This window comes from Stenella coeruleoalba (assembly GCF_951394435.1).
Source record: "Stenella coeruleoalba genome assembly, chromosome: 14".
Taxonomy (NCBI): Eukaryota; Metazoa; Chordata; class Mammalia; order Artiodactyla; family Delphinidae; genus Stenella; species Stenella coeruleoalba.
This window is the reverse complement of record NC_137160.1, coordinates 87,991,524-88,014,639: the sequence shown is the minus strand read 5'-3', so window position 1 is coordinate 88,014,639 and position 23,116 is coordinate 87,991,524. Positions and strand designations below refer to the sequence as shown.

General features: G+C 46.6%; 1 long non-coding RNA gene across 1 annotated transcript in view; it reads left to right on the top strand.

The window, feature by feature from the left end:
• LOC307196787 overlaps positions 1-18,669 on the top strand; it is a 46,925-nt gene extending 28,256 nt beyond the window's left edge. Inside the window, exons 3-5 of the long non-coding RNA XR_013831224.1 lie at positions 13,122-13,233; positions 13,960-14,067; positions 18,492-18,669. This is a non-coding gene — a long non-coding RNA (uncharacterized lncRNA). The remainder of the gene's footprint in view (positions 1-13,121; positions 13,234-13,959; positions 14,068-18,491) is intronic.
• Positions 18,670-23,116: the final 4,447 nt, after the last annotated feature.

The following is a 23,116-nucleotide window of genomic DNA, read 5'->3' as shown; positions in this document are numbered from 1 at the left end:
GGCTGAAGCAAGCATTTGGAGCGACGTGGTGGGAAATATCCCAGGAGAAAACCTCCTGGGCTGTGGGTACCGGAAGGAAGCTGTCCTGGGATTAAACGTTGGTCAAGTTTAATATCAACATGGATAATTAACATTCAGATGATGCAGTCTGGCTGCATCTCACGAGCCATTGTATGTGTATTTTGGGGGCCATTTACTGGACTTGAACTCAGTACCTGTTTGTTGGAAGAATGAAACAATCAAGGCTCAGAGCCAGGAGTCACCAGCTCAAATGCCACTGGCATCACGGGGGACCCAAATGAGTGACCTCGAGCAGGTGGACGAAACAAAGACATGGCCTTTACTTTCACAGGGAAAATTTGTTTTCTCCCATTTTTTTCTTCAAATACGCTCTAGGACTGGTTAGTTTCCCAATTTTATTCTAACCATATGATTAAAAAAACCCAGCGGGGCACATGGCAATGGCCCTGACCTCAGGGATGCAGAGGCAGCAGGAAGTGGACTGTGGGGACCAGGACACAAGGCTCATCTGAAGCAGCAGCTGCCACCCAGTGCCAGCTGACTGCTGCCAGCCAGGAGCACGGGGCAGGCTTGCCGGCAACGTCCACGTTTTCAGGAGAAGCTGGCCGTCCGGGTCTTCATGTGAGACTTCTTTGCATTTATTTTATTTATTAAAACATCATTCCAGGGCTCCCCCGGTGGCGCAGTGGTTGAGAGTCCGCCTGCCGATGCAGGGGATACGGGTTCGTATCCCGGTCCGGGAAGATCCCACATGCCGCAGAGCGGCTGGGCCCGTGAGCCATGGCCGCTGGGCCTGCGCGTCCGGAGCCTGTGCTCCGCAACGGGAGAGGCCACGACAGTGAGAGGCCCACGTACCTCAAAAAAAAAAAAAAAAAATTTTATTATTGGGTTGTACCGGGTCTTAGTTGCAGCAGGCGGGGCCCTTAGTTGCAGTATGTGGGCTCCTTAGTTGTGGCAGGCGGGCTCCTTAGTTGTGGCATGCATGTGGGATCTAGTTCCCTGACCAGGGATTGAACCTGGGCCCCCTGCACTGGGAGTGCAGAGTCTTAACCACTGCATCACCAGGGCATTTAAATGTTGCAGCTGTAAATGAACTTATCTACAAAACAAAAACAGACTCATAGACATAGTGAACAGACTTGTGGTTGCCAAGGGAGAGAGGGGGGAAGGGAGAGGAATGGACTGGGAGTTTGGGGTTAGCAGATGCAAACTACTACACTTAGAATGGATAAACAACAAGGTCCTACTATATAGCACAGGGAACTATAGCCAATCTCCTAGGATAAACCATAACGGAAAAGAATATTAAAAAGAATGTAGGGACTTATCTGGTGGCGCAGTGGTTACGAATCCACCTGCCAATGCAGGGAACACGGGTTCGAACCCTGGCCCGGGAAGATCCCACATGCCGCAGACCAACTAAGCCCGTGCGCCACAACTACTGAGCCTGCACTCTAGAGCCTGCGAGCCACAACTACTGAGCCCACGAGCCACAACTACTGAAGCCCACGTGCCTAGAGCCTGTGCTCCACAACAAGAGAAGCCACCGCAATGAGAAGCCCGCGCACTTCAACGAAGAGTAGACCCCACTCACTGCATCTAGAGAAAGCCCGCGTGCAGCAACGAAGACCCAATGCAGCCAAAAATAAATAAATTTATAAAAAAACAAAAAACAAAAACAAATAAATAAAAAGAAGCAACGGGATAACATAAAAAAAATGTAATGTGTATAATGAGTCGCTTTGCTGTATAGCAGAAATTAGCATAACATTGTAAATCAACTCTACTTCAATAAAGAAAAAAATTTTGCACCTGATTTTATTTTCGTATTTATTTTTTAAATTATTTTTTATTGGAGTAGAGTTGATTTACAATGTTATGTTAGTCTCTGTTGTACAGCAAAGTGAATCGGTTATACGTATACATATATCCACTCCTTTTTAGATTCTTTTCCCATATAGGCCGTTCCAGAGTACTGAGTAGAGTTCAGTAGGTCCTTATTAGTTATCTATTTTATGTGTAATAGTGTTTATTGTCAATCCCAGTCTCCCAATTTCTCTCTCCCCTCCCTTATCCCCTGGTAACCATAAGTTAACCATCTGTAACTCTATTTCTGTTTTGTAGAGAACCTCCCTTCTGTGGGTCAAATGTGGGGCAGAGAGAGGGGGAACCTCTTAAGTGGACTTGAGCCCCCAGAATGGGGAACAGGTCCAGAGAAAAGGATCCCTCCCTAAGAGGCGGGAAGCAGGCGTGCCCGGGCTGTGATGGCCAGGACGCAGGGAAACTAAAAGCCTCCTACTTTGTTGGCGGGCATGTAAAATGATGCAGCTCTTTTGGAAAACAATTGGGCAGGTTTTGAAAAAGCTAAGCATAGTCTTCTGTGACCCAGCAATTTTACTCCTGGGTATTTACCCGAGAGAAATGAAGACACACGTTCACACAAAGACTTGTCTACAAATGTTCTTGGTAACAGGATTCATAAAAGTCAGAAACCCAGATGTCCACCAACAGGTGAGGGGATGCACAAAACGTGGTCAATCCATCCAGAGGAATACTCTCTAAAATCTGTTTCCATTTTGTACTGGAGTACAGTGGGTTTGCAATGTTGCGTTAGTGTCAGGTGTACAGCAAGGTGGATCAGTTCTACATATACGTGTATCCACTCTTTTTCAGATTCTTTTCCCGTAGAGGTCATTACACAGTAGTGAGCAGAGGTCCTTGTGCTCTACAGAAGGAATACTGTTGAGCCCTGCAGCGACATAAATGAACTTCAGAATCATTACATGAAGTGAAGGAGGCGGATGCAAAAGCCTGCTGACTGCAGGGTTTCATTTATGTGAGATTCCCAGGGTGGGCACGACGATAGAGGCGGGAAGCAGCTCTGGTTTCCTGAGGATGGAAACGGTGCCGGGTGATGGGGACATTTCAGAACCGGATTGTGGTGATAGTTGCATAACTAGAAATGTACTAAAAACCATCCAACTCACCTTTACAAGGGGGTGTAAATCATAGCCTAATGAAAGTGCATTAAAAAACTCATTAAAGAAACGCAGGGCTTGGACTATGAGGACGTTTAGCTGGTCCCCGTGGCCTCTGCTGTCTCGAGGGTTTTTCCTCTGCATTTGCTTTCACGGCCTGCAGAGCATTGAATGAGCAGCAGAGGGCGCTCTGTCACAGTCCCTGAGTCCAGGCTCTTTGCCCAGCTGTGGAATGCGGCTTCTTTTTCTCCCTGACAACTGTTCTTAAAATCCTTGGGTCAATAGAATCGGTGTCAGTCAAATCCCATTTCTCACTGACCTGTGCGACCCTTTAAGAGCTGTTTATCATCGCTTCTGAAGGCGGGCCCCTTCCGACTTCAGGCCTCCAAAGTTAGCAGGACATGAATAATCCGCAGACAATGGTTACCTGTAGGACGGCACCGTCTAAAGCTTCCCCCGCAGCGACTGCTTTTGTAAACTAGAGCCTATTCAGGCCTGTGAAGGATCCCAAGACAGCAGGGGACTCTCTGGTCAATAGGTGGAATAAAACACCGGGCCTGGGCTTTCATAATCAAGGCCTCCTGAGAAGGGAATTGGAGGGAGTTTCCCACAATGCTTAGTGGCGTCTCGTAATCCTATTGGAAACGGGGAGCGGGGCAAGGAGGGAAGGGGTACCTAGGTGACCAGAGCAGGAGCCAGTGATTTAGCGGTGAGCTTGTCCGCAGGCCCTGTGGTGGTCTGAGCCCCTGCGGCGTCCCCAAGCTCAAAACCATACAAACCACCTGTGCCATGTGAACTCTCTCTGCCCCGGCCGCTGTCTTGTTAATAATTCTCCCTCAGGAAGCTGAGGTCGGCCAGATGGTGAAAGAGTTGGACCTTGATTCTTCAGGGGTGTCGTGTCCTGAGAGATCGGACCCGGTGCTTGCAGTGCTGACGTGCGATGGGGTTATTTTATTCTCGTGGACAGAGGGGAAGGTGGTCCTGGGATGCGGCAGCACAAACGATGCCAGCGCTGGGCTGCGAGCTGCAAGAGAGGGTGGGAGTGGGGCTGGATTGGGGGAAACGAGGCTCTTTTTTCTCAATTTAACTGAAGTTGATTTCCAATGTTGTGTTAGTTTCAGGTGTACAGCAAAGTGATACAGTTATATATATGTGTGTGTGTGTATATATACATATATATATATACATTTTTTCAGATTCTTTTCCATTATAGGTTATTACAAGATACTGAATAGAGTTCTCTGTGCTGTACAGTAAATCGTTGGTGCTTATCTATCTTACATAGTGTGTATCTGCCAATTCCAAACTCCTAATTTATCCCTCCCCTCTTTTCCCCTTTAGTAACCGTAAGTTTGTTTTCTGTTTCTGTTTTGTAAAAAAGTTGATTTGTATCAGTTTTTAGATTCTACCTATAAGAGATATCATATGATATTTGTTTTTGTCTGTCAGACTGACTTCACTTAGTACGATAGGTCCATCCGTGTCACCGCAATTGGCATGATTTCATTCTTTTTTATGGCTGAGTAATATTCCATTGTGTATACATAGAACTTGAGGTTCTTGATGGTAATGGTGCCTCTGGTTTTGATCTGGTTGAAGTTGAGGTGCCGCTCCGGTGTGTCGGGGGAGGGCTGTGCGTGGCTGTCAGTGTCGGGTGGCCCTCCCTGAAGGGGCAGGTACTGGAGACACGTGTGTGGGTGAGGGATGGCTGGAGCCCCCAGGGCCATTAGCCTTTTGCTGGGGGAAGCAGATTTACAAAGGGGAAGGGTCACAGGCAAGACCCCATGACCCCAGCACTCAGAACCCAGCCAGGGAAGACAGATATGCTCAAGAGACCAAGCCATCTGCTTGCTCAGAGTGAAGCAATGAAATCATGTCTCAAAAGCAGCTCCCCCCATTAATGACTTTTAAGATATTTGTCGAGCACTTAAAAACGTGAAGGAGCTGTGTCACGAGCACAGGCATGCCCACCATCTGGATGCTGCAGTTAGCATTTTGCTGTATTTGCTTTAGCTCAAATGTATCCGCCTCCCCGTCATACTATCTATCTCTGAATACATCTTGTTATTATTATTTTTAAATCGGAAGCAGCTTTTCAAATTCTAAAAGGCCATACACTTGGAAGTTATCCCTTCAGGTTAGTATCCTAAAGTCTTTTCTACTCCGCTGGGTAAAATGTAGATCAGATCTTCCTGACGGTAAATGTCAGAGAAACCAGTGTTGCTCACAAATAAATAATACTGTTTCAAGAGAGCTGCTGTGAGCTTGGGGTAATGACACCCACCCAACCGAACAGATTACTGAGAAATGCAGCCCTTCTCTAGTTAACCGAGGGAAACAGGGAGAGCGACGCTTACACTGCCCTATGCGTGAGCCGCTGTCCTCGGGGCTGTCCACATATTGGCTCGTTCCAGACTCACACAAGCCTAGGAGGCATCACTACTCCCTTTATTCCCACTGTACAGTCGAGGAAACGGAGGCACAGAGAGGTTAGGTGACTGGCCCAAGGTCACACAGCTGGTCTGCGGCTGGACTGCACTGCCCCCCAAGCAAATTATAACACCAGATGTTGGTGAGGATGCAGGGAAAGAGGCGCTGCTTGTGGGGATGCAAATTGGTACATCCTAGGTGGCAGTTAGGCAGGGAGAATCCAGAGCCATATAAAAACCTACAGTCGGTGGATTCGGATATTTGGTTCCTAGGAATAAATTGCTATGAAATCATGAAACCATGAAATTCCTAGCAAGCAAGTTTGTATCCAAGGGTATCATGCAGAACCAAGTGAAATATCAAACAATGGGAGGCGGATATTACACAGTGATGGAACGTTTCTATGATGACCATGTTCAGACCCCTCGACTTAAAAGAAAAAGTTATTTTGTGGGAAAGTGTGTGTTAAGTGGAACCAGTCAGGTTACGAAACAAAATCTAGGAAAAACAAAATAAAGGAACACTAATCTTCCCCTAATGTTATATGTATAGAGAAAATACCTATAATAAATATAATATGCATATAATGCACATAAGAAAATAATGTCATAAGGTAAACTGGAAAGGTTGGTACCAAAAATAAGTACGGTGGTTACTTCAAAGTGGCGCTTTATGGGTGGGAGGGCCTTGCTTATAGCTGGGATTTATCCTTGGGCTGTTTTTGTATGTTCTACAAAGGGCAAGCATGGATGTACCACTTTAGGGATCAGAACGCCATCTCTCCACTCCCACAACTGTTATATTGATGAAAGAGAATGCGACCAGCTCAAAATCGTCCCTTGTTTCTGATTTTTGAGCGTGAGGAAGCTCTGGGCTGGAGGGGGAAGAGAACCAGTAGGTGGCGCCAGAGGGCAACAAGTGCCTCAAGCTGTGGCCAGGCCGGCCCAGGTGAGTCCCATGTCCTCAGAGACCTCAGGTTCATCCGGCCCGTCCGCAGTTTTGGCATTTGTGTTGGCTCAGCTCCCTGTGGCTGGAATGGGGGAAATTCCCAGCTACACAAGGACGAATTACTACCATCCAGTGCACCCGAGTGCCCCTAAGGCTTCATAAACACCTGCCCTTAAAAATCGGCTGGGATTGACATGGACACACTGCTATATTCAAAATAGGTAACCAACAAGGACCTGCTGTGTAGCACCGGGAGCTCTGCTCAATATTCTGTAACAACCTAAATGGGTAAGGATTTGAAAAAGGATAGACACGTGAATCGCTTTGCTGTACCCCTGAAACTAACACAACAATTAAGTATACTGCAATACAAAATAAAAGTTAAAAAAAGAAAAATTCAGCCTTCAACCCCTCAGAAGGCCTTTTCAGACTTTACAGCTTATGCTGTTAGTGTTACATGTGATTTGTTCATGAACAGGCATCACTTATGAGCCAATGTTGTACTTAAAAAAAAAAAGCAAACTGACTTGCCTCTCTGTTTCAAAATTAGAAAATAAAAAGGCATTGAGAACCACAATAAACTCACAATTTCAAAAAAAATCAGCTCATCTCAGGCATGTGGAAACAGTGAGAAGAGGATCTGCAAGACAGCCAGAGAAGTTATTGGTGGAGAGAGAAACAGTGGAAAGTTTCGCTAAGAATTTTGCGCGGCTTTAGTTTCCGAGGAGAAAGAAGATGAAGCAGGAGGATAAAATCAGATCTTATTGGCCCAGATCCCGACCTGTAGAGGAGATGTGAAGAGTAACAATAGTCATAATAGTGACAACGACAGGATAGGTATCATCTACACGGTATAGTCAGCTGAAGATGCTGTGAGCTGGGACACACAGCCCAGAGATTGATGGGTTGGGCCTCTCAGAGCAAATACAATAGATTTTGTTCCCCATTAATGAGAGTAGGTAAATCTAGTTCAGCTAAATTCTAAAAGTGTTCACTGAATACCTTTGAAACGGTAAAGATGATGATAATAGTGACTACGATGATAGTAGCCCCTGACTGTGCTGTGGGCTTTCCGTGTTACTGTGCGTTTCTGTCCCACTGCAGTGCTAGCAGGCAGGTGTCATACTATCACTCCTGTATCACAGACGAGGAAACTGCAGCTTCAGGAGATGAAACATCTCCTACACTGTCGGTGGGAATGTAAATTGGTACAACCACTATGGAGAACAGTATGGAGGTTTCTCCAAAAACTAAAAATAGAGCTACCATGTGATCCAGCAATCCCACTCCTGGGCATGTATCCAGAGAAAACCATAATTCGAAAAGATAGATGCACCCAGAATTCATTGCAGCACTATTTACAATAGCCAAGACATGGAAGCAACCTAAATGTCCATCAACAGATGAATGGATAAAGATGTGGTACATATATACAGTGGAATATTACCCAGCCATAAAAAAGAATGAAATAATGCCATTTGCAGCAACATGGATGGACCTAGAGGTTATCATCCTAAGTGAAGTAAGTCAGACAGAGAAAGACAAATACCATATGATATCACTTATAGGTGTAATCTAAAATATGACATGAATGAACCTATCTGTGAAACAGAAACAGACTCACAGACATAGAGAACAGACTTGTGGTTGCCAAGGGAGGTGGGTAGGGGAGGAAAGGATTGGGAGTTTGGGATTAGCAGATGCAAACTATTACATGTAGAACGGGTAAACAACAAGGTCCTACTGTATAGCACAGGAAACTATTATATCCAGTCTCCTGGGATAAGCCATAATGGAAAAGAATATAAAACAAGAATGTCGATATGTGTGTGTAACTGAGTCACCTTGCTGTACAGCAGAAATCAGCACAACATTGTAAATCAACTACACTTTAATTAAAAAAATTTTCTGTGGGATTTCAAAAGACAGGCAGGAAGTCATCATGGCTGGAGGCCATTGGCCAGTTTTACGGAAGGAATAACTCTGAGCTAGGCCTGGGTGGGATCAGAAGGTGGGCAGGGCGGTCACTCCCGCAGGAAGGAGAGGCATGAGCCAGGCGCCTCCAGGCTCTAGGCCCCCAATAGGCTGGTACAGTCTTTCATCAGGCCGTGTGGAATCTAAAACAAGGATACAAATGAACTTATGTACAAAACAAAAATAGACTCACAGACATAGAAAACAAATTTATGGTTACCAAAGGGGAAAGGTGGGGAGGGGGGGAGGGATAAATTAGGAGATTGGGATTAACATATACACACTACTATAAATGAAGTAGATAACCAACAAGGAAGGACCTACTGTATAGCACAGGGAACTCTACTCAGTTCTCTGTGGTGACCTAAATGCGAAGGAAATCCAAAGAAGAGGGGATATATTTATACGTATAACTGAATCACTTTGCTGTACACCTGAAACTAACACAGCACTGTAAATCAACTAGACTCCACTATAAAATAAAAATTAAATTTAAAAAAGAGATGAAACAACTTTTCCAAAGCTACCCAAAGCTAGATTTATCACACGCTTCCTATGAGCCATGTAGAATCAGTCAGGATGGGTTAGCTTCTGCTGCTGTAACAAACGAATTGCAAATCTCAGTGGTTTAAAAGTATGTATATTCTTGAATCATGCTTTTGCCTGTTACAAGTCACCAGGGGGCTCTGCTCACTGTAGTTCTGAGGGACCTGGGCAGAAGGGAGATCCATTTCAATGCACGTTCCCATGACTGTGGAGGAACAGAGAAACAGAGAAAATAGCAAACCAGAGGAGACGCTTAAAGCATTTTACCCGGAAGTGACACACACCCAAACTGCGCCCAGTGCATTGGCCAAAGCAAGAACATGGCCCTCTTGGGTCAAGAGGGGGGATGTACATGTACATTCCTCTCATAAGAACGGGGGCCAGTTATTGTGAAAAATATGCATTAATTTCATTTAATTCTCACAATGCTACCTGTTAGGTAATATTATTTCTGCTTTTTAAATGGATGTATAGTTGATTTACAATATTACGTTACTTTCAGGTATACAGCATAGTATTTCTGTTTCATGCAAGAAAAAACGGAGTTTACACAGCATACTTTAGGACACACAGAGCTTCGTAGTGGAGGATGTGAGATTCAGACAGCGCCGGGAGAAACTGGAATCCCAGCTCTGAAATTTCAATCATACCCCACCCAGTGTCTCACCCGTAAATATGTTCCCGGAAGTACACTTGTTGGTTTTTAATACCAAATTTCATCATGTATATGTATAGGCATATATTACATATATAATGTAGAATATAATAAGGTATATGATATAAATGTATCACTTCTCAGATATGTATTTAAAGAGAAATATACATTTTGGATCCCACGATTCAAGATGGCATTTTAAACAAAATGATAAGAGGACAAAGTTTCAACGTATACTCGAAATACAAGTGGTAGAACTTCAAAATCAAGTGTAGGTATTTGGAAAGGCTAAAGGGCCGTGCAGCTCACATATCCCAGAGGGACCGCGAATTGTCTGATAGTCAGGAATTGATGCTGTAAGATTTTTACCTGCTCCCAGGACAGTTGGTTATGTATAGGTAGGAGTTTTACTGCTTTTTTAAAGTAACATTTAGGAAATTGGTTGGGGCATTTGGGTTGATGTGTAACGTGTAATAACTTTTGCAATTTGAAATAGTAGAAAATAGGATCCTGGAAAGCAATTTCCCACCGGGCTTCTGATTTTCTTCAGGATTGTTGAGACATGAAGTGAAAGATGCTTGTACAACGGAGTGGCACATACGATACAGTTGAAAAACAGAATAAATTCTTGAGTCCCTGACATCAAATAGAGGAAATAAGACGTACATGTCTGTGTGTGTGTTTTGGAGGTTGTCTATTTGATTTTGTAAAACAAGGACTAACCGGGACCACGTGTGGGACGGAGACCCCCAGGCGCCCTGAGAAACAACCAAGGCAGGCTGGGGTGGTGGTGGCTGAGGAGTCTGTCATGCATGTTGTGATGAACCAGCGAACAGCTCGTTATTATGTTAACTCACATTTGTAGACACGTGTTGGTGATACACATGGATATTCAGTCTATGAAATTATAATGGGACACCCTGGGGTAACCTCCCATGTGAAGCGTAAAATCTCTTGCGTTACCATATAATGATTTTCTTTCTGTCCAAAGGCAGATGGGATTAATAGGCTGTATGGATTGACTGTTGTTCTTGAGCACAGATCACAGACTTCTCTGCTCCCCTCCATGACATGGGTAGCCCCTCTTCAGCAGGGGAAGCTAGTCATCAGTGACTGCTGCGTAACAAACACTCCCAGGTCTCTGAGTCAGAGAAGACAGCACTTGGCTTCTCATATCAGGGTGTGCAGGTCAAGTGAAGCCCAGCAGAGTGGGCCAGGCATGCATGGATGGCTCTGCTTCAGGCTCGGGGTTCAGCGGGGTCTCCTGTAAATGTCTCACTCTGGGGATCGGGCTGCAGGCAAGGCTACTGCCAAGGGCGTGGCCATCTTATGATGGAGCAGAGGCTGAACAAGGGGAAGGTCAACTGTGCAAACACCTTTCATACATCTGATACAGTTATACCTCCTGATGCTTCCAGGATTGCCGTCAGTTATGCCTGTCCCCCTCGTATCCCCAGAATCTGATAAGTTGGTGCCCAGTCCCCTGGTGTCCCCAGGGTCTCTCTAAGTGATGCCTGTCCCCTGATGTCCCCAAATCTCTTTTGGTGAGACCGGTTCCCTTAATCCCCCATCTGCCCCCAGACCTCTGTCAGTGTTGCCCATTCCCTGGTGCCACAGGAATCTCTGTGCCGTGCTACCTTCTCCACCTGATACACCAGGTTCTTTTTCTGCTTTTACCAGAAGTTACCTCTTCTGTTGCCCATTCCTCCATGGCCAGCTCTGTGCAATCTTTTATAAAAGTACTACAAAGCTGCTGAGGTCTCCCGTCCCCTGTAATCTATCCAGAAAAATGTCCAGTTGTTTGGGGATTTTGGAATCACAGTATCCTTTTTTTTTTTTTTTTGGTTTTTGTAATTTTTATTGAAATATAGTTGATTTACAATGTTGTGTTAGTTTCTGTCGTACAGCAAAGCGACTCAGTTATACAGATACGTACATTCTTGTTTTATATTCTTTTCCGTTATGGTTTATCCCAGGAGTTTAGATACAGTTCCCTGTGCTCTACAGTAGGGCCTTGTTGTTTATCCATCCTGTATACACTAGTTTGCATCTGCTCATCCCAAACTCCCAGTCTGTTCCTCCCCCACCCCCACTCCCCCTTGGCAACCACAAGTCCATTCTCTATGTCTGTGAGTCTGTTTCTGTTTTGTAGATAGGTTCATTTGTGTTGTACTGTAGTGGAATCATAGTATCTCAACCCAGATGAATACTTAGCAGCTGTAGAATTTTTGACCTGCGGGAAATAAACTGTTGACTGAGCCACGTTGACACTGATGTTTCATCCTGGAGCTTCCGCTGGTGCCCAAGTCTCACTTTGCTGTTTCCGCTCCCAGGAATCTGTTGGTTTTTCCTGTCCCGGTCTACGCGTTCCGGTTGCTAGTGTTTCTGGATCGTGCACGAGGTCTAGGGTGGGCAGTAGGCAGAGGCTGGACCCTTTTCTGTGCCCCATCCTGAGTCAGGCTGGAGAGAATCTGTTTCTGGAACTAGTCTCCCTCTTTAGATCTGTCCTGACACACGAACCTCACACACAGCCTCTTGGCTGGCGTTCACATTTGCCATCTTCCCCGTGGAGTCCTGGGCTCCCAACTCCTCCGAGCGTGACCCTTGTGATCGTCCTATCAACTGGCTGGACAAACAGACCAGGCGGAAGAGCTGCCAGCAAAGCGAAAAGCGTGTGGGAGCAGCTGAGCAACGAGGGGAGGGCAGGCTGGAGCGACTCATTCTTTATTTATCAGCGTAATGGAAATCCTGCTGGAGTTTTAAATACACTTTATGCTGGGGTCGCATCTTAAATATATCTGCAGCATATTAATAATTAAACAGAAGTGGAAAATGTTCGGTTTGGGGAAGGAAAATAGGAATCTTCAACTTTATGCAGAGAACCCTCCCCGTGGGACTTTTGCCTGAATCAGGACTGAAGAATTAAGTCCACAGTTTAACTGAAAATTCTCTTCTTGTGGGAGGGAGAACAGGAAGGGACCCCAAGAGAATATCGTGCAGTATATTTTCTCACAACTCTTCTCTGGAGCCTGATAAAAAAGGGAAAGATTTATTGTGTTATCAGTTAAAAATGGGTTTGACAAAAGAAATAGAATACACCCCTAACAGTGTCTTAAACAAACAAGACTTTACTTTTTCTCACGTGAGAAGTAGGCAGCTGCTGGCCATGATTCAATGGCTCAAGGATGGCAAGGCTGCCATTATGAGCCCCCTGGCCTTTCCCTCATGATTGCAAGACCGCTGCCACAGCTCCAGCCATCACATCTCTAATCGGGACAGGAAATAGAATGGGGGATAACAGTAACCTCATCTACTCCCCTTTATGAGGAAGGCAAACGTTTTTTCCAGACTCTCCTTCCTGACCCCCAATCAGCACAGCTCCTTGGCCAGAACAGCATAACAAGGTTACTTCTGCAGAACCTGAGTACATTGCCACCTAAATAAATCGGTATCTTGTTAGTTCAGGAAAAAGGGATGAAGGACATTAGAAAGGATTAGCAGCAGTATAGGCCACACCAGCCAAAGCAAAATTTGTACAACTTTCAGCATCTCTCTTTTTTTGTTTTAAGAGAACTACCCATGCTGTGTCTCATCTGGGAAAAGGACAACACACTCTAAAGGCTGCTTTCCACTGGATCCAAAGGTCATAAGTTCCACGGAGCAACCCAGCCCCTGCAGCAGGTACCCAGGGAAGCGAGGCTGGGCAGGCACCCAGAAATCAGTACCTGGGGCATGAAGAGGGGGAGCCCGAGGGACCAACCTGGGGGCCGCAGGGTAAACCCACTTTGCGCTATTGGCCTGAAAATAAATGAACGCGGAGGGCATGAGCTGCCAGGAATGAGTCAAAGACAAGAGCTCTGTCCTTGGGGGTGCTTTTGGGGATTTTTGTCCTGCATTTTAAAAAGTCTTATTTTGACGTAATTAACACTTAGAGAAAAGCAGCTAGAATAGCATGAAGGATGCTTTCATATCTTTTACTCAGATTCATCAATTGTTTATATTTTATCCCCATTTCTTTATCATTTTATCTATCTCTCTGTCATCTATCTATCATCTATCTACCAATCATCTGTTTATAGACACACAATCATCTGTTTATAGACACACACACACAGTGGGAGAGGGAGAGAGATTTTCCCTCACAACCATCTATCTGACAGTAAATTGCAGGTGTATTGCCCCTTGGTCCTAAAGTATTTCAGGTGCTTTTCTAAGAGCAAGGCCACCCTCTCACATGACCACAGTTCAGTGATCTGCAGGCTTAACACTGATGCATTAGCAGCGTCCAACCCACAGCCCCTGTGCAGATTTGACCAGCTGCTCCCATAATGCCCTAAACAGCCACTTTCTTTCCTGGCCCCGTGTCCAGTCCAGGACACATTGCATGTTGTCATTATGTCTTTTCAGTTTCCTTTAATCTGGAACCGTCCCCAGCCCCTCCCGGCCTTGTGTGACCTTGACACATGTGAAGAGGACAGATAGGCCCATCATTCTGAAGACTCGCCCTTGATTCAGGTTTGCCGAGTTTCCTCACGATTCGATTTACTTTTGCATTTTTGGTGTGATTGCTTCCCAGGTGATGCTGAGGTGACCTCTTAGGGCGTTATCCCAGGACACACGTGATTTTGGCCTGTCCTCTGTGGGAAGATATTTGAAGCTATATAAATATCCCATAACTTAGCTGTATAATAGGGCTGCACGGTCCATACTTTTTATCAGTAGGGATATCTGATCAAAAAGTTTGAAAACCTTTGACCAGGGAATGCAAACTTTTTCTGGAAAGGGTCAGACAGTAAATATTTTAGGCTCTGCTGGCTGTATAGTCTCTATTGCAGTTCCTCATCTTTGTGATTTATAGCGTGGAAGAAGCCATAGACAAATGAAAACAAATGAGTAGGACAGTGTTCCAATAAAACTTTATTTACAAGAACAAGTGGTGGGCCAGATTTAGCCCGTGGGCCGCAGCTTGTTGACCTGTACCTGTACCACCGTCGGTGATCTACCCCTAAAGCCCAGGAATTTTCCCTTATGGGTGATATTCTTACTTTATAGGGTCTGACCTCGAAGCTTCAGGGTCTTAATTTTTGGGGCATGGATTTTCAAAGGATGAATCAAATTATGCAGCAGCTGATGTACAATCTCAAAGTTGCTGTGACATCAACTGAGGTTTGAAAGGCCAAGTTCCCTTTAGTTCGTTTTTTTAAAAAAATATTTATTTATTATTTATTTGTCTTAGTTGTGGGAGGCGGGCTCCTTAGTTGCGGCATGCATGTGGGATCTAGTTCCCCGACCAGGGATTGAACCCGGGCCCCCTGAACTGGGAGCTTGTAGTCTTAGCCACTGCACCACCAGAGAAGCCCTTCCCCTTTAGTTCTGTCAAGAAGTTTTCCCCTAGAAACTGTCAAGAAGGCCCCCAGCCGGGAACCGTGGTTTGTTTACTTGGCACACTTTGAAGTAACTGGAATTGTTTTTGGTGGGGCTTGAACTCTCCCAATTACCACTTCCCACGTGGATGGGTTCACGTGACCCTGAAATCATGTTTCTTTTCCTCCCCTTTGTGAAGTGTTGAGAATTAGGGAATCGCTTTCTAGAATTCCTATCTCTCGTAGGCATAGAATGCGAAATCCCAGGGGGAAAATGAACCAAATCAGGATGTTTCTATTTAGTGCCCCAGTTAGCCACATGCCAAGGAAAGAACCTCCGTCACGGTAAAGGCTCACTCCAAGGAATGTGGTCGCTTTGGAAGGACGTAGTTATTAACTTGATTTGTTTAGCTCTGTTCGGTTCTGCAGGTTGGGTATCCGGCCTGAAACAGGCAGGCCAGTTCTGGATCACAGTAGCGTACTGGTAGCTGATTCTGGGATGTTCAAGAGCCCCAGCTTTCTAGTTCCAAAGCTACTTGCGGGGGATGGTTGTAAGCGATGTCTTGGGAAAGTAGGCTCGAGTGTTGGTTGGGGACAGTCTGTTGGTTTATTTCTCAAGGAGGGAGGTTTGTGGAAGATTCCTCTGTGGGACTAGTCTGAGATTACTGTCCCCCAATGGTAATACCCTTCCGACTGGTTCTACTAAGAGTGGGTCCCCAGTGGAGCAAGCAGGGGTGTCACCTCCCTTTTAATCTAACAGGGAGGGTCATGGTGAGGGAGAAGTAGAGATTGACATCTTCAACCACCGCTCTGTACTTTGATTTTTTTCCTTTCCAAAGGGGATCGAAACTTCGATTTAGAAGTTAAAATGGACGCTTCATCCTGTGGCTTTGATCTCTGAGGTTTTGGAGTTGTCCAGGAAAGGCTGAGTTAATTCCATTAAAAAACCCAGCTACAGAGTCTCTCATCCCAAGAGAATGTTCCTTTCACAAGACAGCTGAGAGCACCCAGGAAGGGAAGAGAATCTTCTTAGGAGGAAAGGTCAAACTGGAGTCAAGTGTTAGAGACAGCGTGGGGTCAGATGGAGGTCAAGTTCGGGGGGGGGGGTCTCTCTCCTGCCACGAGGTCTTCTCTGAGGAAAGGGGTCCCTTGGTTTGTCTCCCTCCCCACGGGGACACATCTGTTTTCCTTCTTCCTCTGTTGTATAATATGCTGTATCTGTGTGATGTGCCCGTAAGTTTGGCAGGGGTCGATGGCCTTAGGTCATGTGACTCAGAGCTGAGAAACTCACATGCTCCCGGGGCCAGGCAAGTGGGATTGAGGCGAACAGGAGAGCTAGTGACCTGAGAAGAGTGAGCACACGCTGCTCACACTGTCAGCTCGTGACCTCAGGGCATCAGGGTCCCTGTCCGTCAACCTAGTTTTTCAACAGAAGTCAGAAATGTAGATTTGCATACGGTTTAAAAAGTCGTGCCATCAGATTCAGTGAAAAAAGTTTATGGGCCCTTCCCTGGCGGTCCAGTGGCCAAGACTTTGCCTTCCAGCGCAGCGGGTGCAGGTGCGACCCCTAGTCGGGGAGCTAGGCTCCCACATGCCTCGTGGCCAAGAAACCCAAACATAAAAACAGAGGCAACATTGTACCAAATTCAATAAAGACTCTAAAAAAAATGGTCTACATGAAGACATAAATCTTAAAAAAAAAGTTTAGGGACCAAATACAAATAACGGAGACCTCGGTGCAGTCACAGAGACCGTGATGGGGGTTGGGGGATCTGACATTATTTCTCCACTGAGAGCTTGGCCGGTACCCTCCCCGTGGGCTGGACCCAAACCCCATCTCGTCCGTCTCAGGTTGTGCAGGTTTGACGGTTGTCATGTGTCGTGTCATCTTGACCCATCGTGGGCCGGGGACGTGGCCTTGTGAGATCAGAATCCTTGCTGCTGTTTGCTGAAGATCCCGTTTTAGGAACTTTGGGAATTCAGCTCGAGCGCACGCTCGCCCTCGAGTTCTCCGATGCGTCCTCCTGTGCCCCCTTTACCCAGGACCCCAGTGGGGGCTGTGAGCGCCTATGGCTCGCCGGGGTCCCTAGTCGTTGTCCCACCGTGGTGCTGCCAGGCCAGGAGAGTAACAGAGTGACTCAGGTCTGAATAACGCTGTATCAGTCTTCTCTGTCACTTTAAATGAAACTGCCCCTTGGAGACCTACACGGAGTTAAAATAATGGGAAGACAGCAGATGGAAATGCAGATGCCCGGTGTGTCCTGCAGAATCAGAAGATCAGGTTCCCACAGGGCGACCCTGGAACACCCCCCTACACTGACCCCCGCCTGGTTGCCCTCAGCCCATCCTGCACGCCCAGGTGTCCTTGCTAAGTGGCTCCGGGGGGCTCGGCCAAGGGGGGGCGGCATGGGCCAGAGACGGGAGAGCAGAAGCAGAGAGAAGCCGGCGCTTTCTCCCACTGCCCTGCTTTGAGACCCACGTGTAGCCGTGGCCGTGTGTCTGTGGCTTCAGCTCCCACCAGACACTATCTCCTTTCGTGGCCCCAACCTCTGGGCAGCAGCTGTGTCCTAGGGGCCTGACGAGGCCATCCTGGGCGTGGCAGTGACTCCTAATGATGCTGAGCTCACGGCCTCTCACTGTTACGGGTTGGATCGTGTCCCCCTAAAGTCAGAGGTTGAAGTCCTAACCCTCAGTACCTCCAAATCGTGATCCAGTCTGGCCGGTGTCCTTACAAGAAGAGATAGAACACAGACACGCACAGAGGGAAGACATGGGAAGAACACAGGGGGCAGACAGCCGCCGACAGGTCAAGGAGAGAGGCCTCGCCTTGCTCACACCCTCGTCTAGGACTTCCAGCTTCCAGAATGGTGAACAAGTACATTTCTGTTGTTTAAGCTACCAGTCTGGGGTACTCCGTTACGGCAGCCCTAGCAAACGAATGCCCTCAGCGTACTCTATTTGTCAATGGACGCTACTTTCCTTCTATTAACTTACACCTAACTGTTAACACTATGCCTCGTTCTTATTGTTTCTATTATAGTAGAATTTTTATCATTTTCATTATAGTAGAATACAATGAAAGTGACATTTTAAATACCCATGTCTCTGCTAGAAGTAGGAGCCTAAGCGTCCATCGACTGAGGAACGGATAAAGAAGATGTGGTGCATATATACACAATGGAATACTACTCAGCCATGAAGAGAATGAAATAAGGCCACTTGCAGCAACATGCATGCACCCAGAAGTTATTATACTAAGCAAAGGAAGTCAAAGACAAATATCATATGATATCACTTCTATGTGGAATCTAAAATACAACACACATGAACATGTCTATGAAGCAGAAACAGACTCACGGACATAGAGAACAGACTTGTGGTTGCCAAGGGGGGGGAGGGGAGGGAAGGTCTGGGAGTGTGGGATTAGCAGATGCAAACTAGTATATATAGGATGGATAAACAACAAGGTCCTACTGTAGAGCACAGGGAACAGTATTCAATATCCTGGGATAAATGAGAATGGAAAAGAGTATGAAACAGAATATATGTGAATAACTGAGTCACTTTGCTTTGCAGCAGAAATTAACACAGCACTGTAAATCAGCTCTACTCCAATAAAATCAAATAAAAAAGTCGGACGAGACGGATCTGTACTGGGAAGCTGTTTCTCACCCTCCGTCCATTTGCCGCCTGTAGGCATCTGACTGCAAACGCTGATGTAAACTCCAGGCTCTTCTGTCAATACTAAAGCAGCATCTAGGGAAGATCAGCACATTTTGTCTTAGCCTGTTGGGTTCCCTGATTTTCTGGACCGTCTCTGGGCTCAGCAAGATACACAGTTTTGAGATTCCTGATGGGAGTTTCCCAACCAACTAAAATCACAGGCGCAAACTCCCCCTCCACTCCTCGCCTCTGCTCTCGCGTGGGATATTCTTAAATGTTTTTTCACGGGAGCCAACAAAGAGGAGGTGAAACGATTCACGGCTGCCTAAGACAGCCTGAAACACCCCCCATCCGGGCCCCTTCAGGGGCCACCAGTGCCTTGTGTTGTGGGGTGTCGAGCAACGCTCTCCGTAAGCCTTTGGAGCAATTCCAGCTGCTGGAAACCACTCTCCACTGGGACTCCAGAGAAACACGCGCTCAGAGCAGGAGAAAGGTAAAACGGGAGAAACTGCGGCTGGGATCTTTGGGTCTGAGCATTCTGTCTTAGCGGATGTGAGAACAGGGGCTGAGCCGGGGAAGGGCCAGGCCGGCGGGTTCTCGGCAGGTTCTTTGGCTCCTCTGCTGGGGTTGGACAGTGATGCTGGGAAAACGCCAGCCTCCCCGAACCCACCACCTCCCTCCCGCCTGTCACTTCTTTTTTTTGGGCTGCGTTCCTTGCTGCGTGTGGGCTTTCTTTAGTTGTGGCCAGCAGGGGCTTCTCTTGTTGCAGAGCACGGGCTCTAGGCGCACGGGCTTCAGTAGTTGTGGTTCGCGGGCTCAGTAGTTGTGGCTCAGGGGCTCAGTATTTTTGGCTCGCGGGCTCTAGAGCACAGGCTCAGTAGTTGTGGTGCACGGGCTTAGTTGCTCTGCGGCATGTGGGATCTTCCTGGACCAGGGCTCGAACCTGTGTCCCCTGCATTGGCAGGCGGATTCCTAACCGCTGTGCCACCAGGGAAGTCCCCCCGCTGTTGCTTCTGACATGGGAGCCCCAGCAATCTTGCTGCTTCTTTCCAAGTTTCCTTCTCTCTACACCGACTTCTTTCTTGGCCCTTACTAAACTCTGTAACATTGGAGTCAGTGGAGGAGAAGGGGATGCGTGACTTTCTGGCCCCCAGGCATGGCCCTCCCACCCGGGGACTATTGGGGCGACCTTCTGAAAACAGAGGACATCAGGTTGTGCGCCTGTGTTCAGAACCTCCAGTGGCTGGCATCTCACTCAGAGAAATAAGAGTTCTTGCCACGTCTAGTAAAGTGCACACGGTAAAGCTCTCCCCCCACCTCCAGCTGCCGTCCTGTGCCCCCTGCAACAGCCCTGGGCCCTGTGCGCTCCCCAGCCCCCCGCCTACGCCAGTCCAGGCATGTTCTCATCTTGCCCCTGGCTGTGCCCACCTGGAGATGCCCCTCGTCTGCGTCTTATTCCCTCCCTCGCCTTAGGTCTGTGCTCTGCTGTCGCCTTCTCAGCGTGGACATCCTGACCCCGCCAGCCCACCTCTGTCCACCCCCTTTGCTGCCTCAAGTGTCTGGTTTTTAAAAATATGTATTTGTTTATTTGGCTGCGCAGGGTCTTAGTTGTGGCATGCAGGCTCTTTAGTTGCGGTGTGTGGGATCTAGTCCCCTGACCAGGGATTGAACCCGGGCCCCCTGCGTTGGGAGCGCAGAGTCTTAACCAGTGGACCACGAGGGAAGTCCCAAGCTTCACGTGTCTTTGTGGCCCCATCACAACCCACGTTCCAGGTTCCTGATCTCTCTGTATCTGTGCGTCGTCCCCCTCCCTGTCCCGAGGACACATGTACCTGGACAGCAGGGACTGGGTCTCATCTGGGCTGTATTCTGAGCGCCTGGAGCAGGTCAGGGTGCACAGGGAGAGCTGGAAAGGATTCCTCGAGGGAGTAAACGCCTTGAGTGGATGCGTTTAAACAGAGACCAGGCTGATCCTTAGATACATACTGAGGACGTGGAAATACTGATTCTCTCCAGCTGGGTATTCCCTCTGCAGCTCAGAACAGCTGGTGGTGGGCCTAATGGCTACAGGCAGAGTCTCAGGGTGGTGGAACGCTCCCTGCAGCCAGGGATTGTCCATCCCTCTCCCCTTCTCTGTCTGTCTGTCTGTTTCTCTCTCTCAGAGCCCATTTCTCCAACAGAAGGAGACTCAGGCGTCTGCTGTGTGCTGGACAGCAGCTTCCTAAGCATTTCCACAAACGCACACAGAAGCTGCCTGAGTAGATGCCCCGTGGTCCATGGCCTGGCCACCGTGCCCTGAAGGACTGGTTTTGCTAGTGCAGGAAGTACTGCTAGGCTGCAGAGATGACCGGCAGCCATGTCTGCGGGAAGCCCAAGCAAACGCGAGTGTGGCCTTCAACGTGCTCAGGCTGGGTGGAGGGGCCGTTCGGGGTTCCAGACGCCTGGGGTGCGTCCAGACCTAACATGGATTTGAACCTTCCGTTATTCACACGGGAACCATTGTTTTGGTGGATTCCCAAGGGTCATTTTTGTCTTAGCTGCGTTTCTGCTTGTCTTTCTATTGCAGTAGTTTGATGTGTTCAGTCTTTAGGTTTATACAGGATTATGGGGTAAACCTGATGCAAAGAGTAACAGTAACACATTTCAAATCTAGTGTAAATGTTTTAGAGTTTTATACTACCCTGCATTACCTCTATCCCTATTCAATCCAGTAGCTACAGTAAAGCAAATGTTAAATAATGGGCATTTTTTTCATTATGTCCCGTGTGTGTGTGTGTGTGTGTGTGTGTGTGTGTTAGTCCTGTGTGTGTGTGTGTTGGTCGTGTGTGTGTGTGTGTATATATATATATATATACACATACATATATTAATTTACTCTATATTTATTACATAATATCTTTTTAATAATCATGTTTTAAAATACCTATATTTTTAATTTTAAATACAGCTAAATTTACCCATGTTAGGCTTACAGTTCATTGAGTTTTAGTAAATAATAGCACTTGGAGTAAAAACGAAAGCGTATCTGCCCTTGGTAAGCAATTCACACTGCATCAAAGTAGAAGAGAGCCTTCCCTCTCAAAGCCTTCGTCCCTCGTCTGTCTTTCAAGAGGCAGCCCCTCGTGTGTTGCAAGCTTTCTGAACAGTCTGTGCACGCATAGACGTTCCTTTATTACATGCAGACTAGAGAATGCATGCACACTATTTGCTGTTTTCTTTCTTCACTGAATATGTTTTGGAGACTGTATGGTGGCAACACCTCATCATTGTTTGTATTGGGGGGTGCTGAGCTGTGTATATACAGCCTTTGCCAAGTTTTCAATTGAATTGTAGGTCTCATTGATTTGTAAGAGCTCTTTTTATATTAAGGAACTTAGTCCTTAGCTTGTCAAGAGGCAGATTTACATGAAGCCAGTGAAGTCTAAGCTTCAGTTGTCCTCACCTGTACAAACCCTTACAAGACCCTGAAAGGATCCTAGCAACACGTTCACAAAATTTACTCAGCTAAGTTATTTTAACTGCAGTCATTTAAGACAACTATATCTTTTCATTGAGAGTTTCCCTCATGCTCGTTTTGTTAGACAGGCTGTGGGCATTTTTGACATCTAGCTAAGAGAAAGTCCAGTTAAGGTGACATTTAATTGGGGTTTAATGAGATATGTTAAATGCGTTTCTGCCATTTCTGGGTATAAATGATCACTGGCCGTCATGGTATGTGCTGGCTTTCTGGAATACATCTGTTGCCCTCCCTGCCGAATTATCCTTCATCACCCTGTGTAGCCAAAGATCGTATCATAATGTGAGCGTATCTTAGGCATTTGACGCTGGAAGCATGTGGGGAGTGGATGAGAAAAGAGGTTTGAGATGTACAGAGATGAAAGCCAGTCCATGGAAAAGTCTTCCAGTTCTCAATGTACAGCTGTAAGCAGAGAAGCCTTTCTCACCAACGCATGACCAACAGGAAGTTTTCCTGTCTGAAATATCGTCGGTAATCCAGCCAACACCCATATAACCCGTCGTACATTTTGTTTTCTTTTTTGATGGGAATCAAATCAAATAAAGTTGATCAGAATTCCTCTGCGTTTTGGACACATCCTGGAATAGTAGTTCAGGAACTACTGTTAAAGTTAGTTGTATGTGGAATACATTTGTTAAAGAAAACTTAAAAAAATTCTTAGATAGTTTATTTTTTTTTAATTGAAGAATAGTTGATTTACAGTGTTGTGTTAATCTCTGCTGTACAGCACAGTGACTCAGTCATACACATATATACATCCTTTTTTATACTCTTTTCCATTGTGCTTTATCCCAGGATATAGGCTATGGTTCCCTGCGCTATACGGTAGGACCTTGTTGTTTATCCATCCTAAATGTAATAGCTTGCCTCTACTAAGCCCAAACTCCCAGTCCATCCATCCCCTTCCCCCCGCCCCCTTGGCAACCACAAGTCTGTTCTCTATGCCTGTGGGTCTGTTTCTGTTTTGTAGACAGGTTCAGGTTCATTTGTGTCCTATTTTAGATTACACCTATAAGTGATA